This window comes from Sciurus vulgaris, assembly GCF_902686455.1.
Source record: "Sciurus vulgaris genome assembly, chromosome: 1".
Taxonomy (NCBI): domain Eukaryota; kingdom Metazoa; phylum Chordata; class Mammalia; order Rodentia; family Sciuridae; genus Sciurus; species Sciurus vulgaris.
Window position 1 is genome coordinate 191,797,679 of NC_136461.1, and position 4,060 is coordinate 191,801,738.

The following is a 4,060-nucleotide window of genomic DNA, read 5'->3' on the forward strand; positions in this document are numbered from 1 at the left end:
AAACAGTTAAAATTTAAATTATTCTTTTTAAAATGTCAAATATCTGGTATTTACCACAAATTTTTCCTTTCTGCCATTTTATTTCTTTGTGTTGATGTGAATTCAAAACTGGTATTTTTTTTCTGCCCCAAAGATTCCCTTCACCATGTCCTGAAGCAATCAAAATTTTCCAGCTCTTTCCATATCTGAAATAGTCTATATTTCACCTTCATTGTTAATAGGTATTTTTGCTGCATGTAGAATCTTAGGTTGATGGTTTATATCTGTTTCTTCTAGGAGCTTAAAGATGTTCTACTACCTTCTTGTTTAAATTGCTTCCCATTAGAAATTTTGCCATTCTTACCTTCATTTCTCAGGATGTGCTGTGTTTCCTTTGTCGGCTAAAGATTTTCTCTTTTTTAAAAAAAAGATTTTCTCCTTAGCATTGTTTTTGAACAGTTTGATTATGATGTGTCTTGACTTAGGAATCCTCACATTTCTAATTCCTAGGGTTCCTTGAGTTTATTGGATCTGTGGGTATATTTTACAAAATATTTGGATATCTTTCAAATTATTTATTTCTTTAAACACTTATTCATCTCTTCTTCTCTTTCATCTTCTGAGATTCTAATTTCAAATCTGTCAAAATGTTTGATGTTACCCCACTTTTCACTAATACTTGGTTCATTTTTTCTTAGTCCTTCTCCCTCTCTGTAGTTCATATCAGTTTCTATTTCTATTTAATTAATCTGTGTTCTGCAGTATCTAATCTGCCATTCATTGCTACAGAGTATTTTTCTTCTCAGACTATGCTGTCTCCACATCCAGAAGTTCAATATGGGTCTTTTTTTCTTTCCTTTGGTACTGGGGATATTCAGCCCTTTTCTATTTTTATTTATTTATTTATTTATTTTTTGAGACAAATTAGTGATCCTCCTGGGTTGGTCTCTTAAGTCACTGGGATTATAGGCATACCTTCCCATATGTTCCTGTTTCCATATGACATGTTTTAAGTTTTATTTAATATATGAAATACATATTTTAATAACTATCTTAATTTCTACCTACTGATAAACCATCTGGGTGATTTCTGAGTCTGTTTATAGTGATTAACTATAGCCTCATTATTTTTCATAGTTCCTGATTCTTTTTATGCAGGTAATTTTTAATTGGATGCCAGACATTGTGAAGTTTATCTTGTTGACTGCCAGATATTTTTTATTCCTATAATATTTCTGAGTATTCGAATTGTTTGAGCCTCCCAATGCTTTCAATAAAACTTCATATGGTAGGGCTAGAGCAGCCTTTTGTCTAAAACTGACTTTGCCCTAGCACTGAGGCAAAACCTTTCTGAATATTCTATCCAGTACTTCATTAAGTACTCTGGGATATACCCCAGAGAACAAAATGATAGAACTCTCAGAATGTGGAAACTAATTTAATAGGTGGTACAAGAAGAAAAGTACCAAGGAAAACACCCATGTGTTTGTCTAGGATAACTGGATTGGTGGCAGTGTTTTCAATGAAATAAGTATTAATGGTTAGGTGTCCTAAAACGTTTTGTAAAATAAGAGGCAGTAGAGTAGGTTGGTACATTTATTCAACATATTGTCTACTTGCGCCAGGCAATAAAGCGGGGGAAAGTGAAAGAAGCTGTAGAATATTAACTAAGAGAAATGGTAGGAGTAGAGGAAAATGACAAATGGTAACCCTAAGGGCCAACCAAGGTGAGATAACATGATTAGTAGTGGAACCAAGAATCTTGGTTCTGATGTTCTCTTAACAACTCTGGACAGGATAACAATCCAATCCAAGGGAAGGTGTAGATGAAGAATATGAAGCAGCAAAGGGAAGTTAACAGTAATGTGTAAAATGGAAAGCAATATGTGGGACTCATACCAGCATCATTAAAGTGCTTTCTTATAAGCACAGATTGGCCAGAGAAGTCAGGATTGGCTCAGTGAGAGATTAAGAAGGGAATAAATAATGAAGGAGAACTATGAATATGAAGTATTCCCCGCAGAGAAAGGCAGTAGCAAAATTCCCAGCAATAAAGTGGGTGTGAATCTGACTTCACTTCATTGGATGTAGCAAGTGGTTGTGAAGCAAGATTGCTGCAAGTGCCACAAGCATGAAATTGTCATTCCAATAAATGGGGAACCAAAGGAAGTCTATGAACAAGGAAAGCCATGCTAGAGGAATAAATGAGAAAGAGCAGGAAGGTGAAATTGTTAGCAGCACATAGTCAATTGTGGGGGAAGAGACAGGGATGGAAGGAGGTTCAGGATGAGTGCTTTTCTTCTTTTCATCCAGAGGTATTGCCTTTATTAGAAGGAAACTGGTATTATCAAGAGAAAAAAAATAGTTGTTTTTAGTGATCATAGGAGGAGAAAGCATTCTAGAAAAAGGTTCATTTTCAAGAAGCTATGACACACATAAGAGTACTCAATGATAATCTTTTTCATTCTGCAGCTCATGATGGACACAGGAGGACAAAGCAGCATGGTCAAGTCTAATAGCTAATAGCTAATAGCAATGAGGATGCTGGACAAAACACAATGGAAAATTTTCTCCTTTAGTGACGATTTTAAAATAAGCTCATTTGAGGTTCTTCTGAGCCATTAGCACTTCTGGAAACCTCAACATCATTTCAAATTCATCCACTAGAATATTTTGGACACATCGTAATTACTGAGCATCTCCACAATGAAATTATCTGAAGCGGTCTCCTCTTTCACATTCTTTAAGTACTTATTGAGAATTCTTGGGTAGAAAATAAAAAGAAAGATAATTCCCTGCCAATCAAGGTCTGAACACAAAAGGGCTCACTGAGCAAATTAATACAGAAAACTCAAAATTAAGCAGACTGTACACATTATATATCAGAAAGTGATGACTAATAGGTGGAGATGACAGAAAGTATACACAAAAGGTTTCACCCACACCCTGAACTTTTACCACCACCACACCTATGAGTTTCATTTATTTAAATAATAGAGGTAAACTAAAACCTGCTGACCAACGCAAAGAGCTCAGCACAGTCCCTCAAAGGCTAAACTTGATAGACAATATCTGATGCAATTTGGACAATGTCTGATATTAGCTAATATTTTTTCCAGTTTCGTCTACACGTGTGTGTTGGTGTGTGTAGTTCTGCTTATCTTCAGTTGATCTTTGAGCAAGTTAATCTCTTTCTTCCCGTTTTACCTACAAAAATGTCAACATTGAAACCAAGGATAAAATGGGGATGCACCGGGATAATCGGAAGCAGAGGATTCAAACACGATCCTTAAAAAAAGGATTGTTTGGAAAACGCAAAGGCATAAAGTTTCTGACAGGTGAAATCAATAATTAAAATTCTGTGTGCAAAACATAACTTATGCAACATCGTGTGTCTATACAGTAGTGATGTGTGTCTAAAAATCAGAAAAATGGCTGTGGTGGTATCAGCTACCACTTAAAGAGCGATTATGCGCTACTCTTTTCTTGCTATATCATCTAATCCGCACGATACGACGTAAATACCCTCATCCCTATTTCACAAAAGAGCACCTCGCGGGGCTCCATGCAGCCCCTGCTGGGAATCCAGTGCCAGCCAGTAGATGTTAGAGCTGAGTCATTTGACTCCAACGCGATGTTGCCCTAGTGGCGTTTTCTAGATCCATCTACAGTCCCATTTAAAATACATCCCACCTTTTAGGTGTGACTGGAGACCTAGAATTTACCTTCTGAATCACAGCCATGAAACCTGTCTTTATATGACAAACTGAAACAAGTGGGAGAGTGGGAAAGGACCGGCGGGGAGGGGGGGTGACAGGTGGAGAAAACAGGTGGAAACTAAGAGGAAGGACAGCAGGTAAAATAAAGAGCAGGACAGGGCTGTAGGGCCCGCCCTTGAGAGGCTCCAGGGAGTGCTCGGCGCTGGCCCGAGAGGGAGGGGACAGGAGAGCTGGGCAGCGAGGCGCGCCAGGCGGCGGCCGCACCTGTGCATGTGACCCGCTTGGGCACCAGGGCGGAGGCGCGCTCACCTGAGCCCACGTGACGGGGCGGGGTCTCGCCGACCCGAGGGCCACGCAGCCAC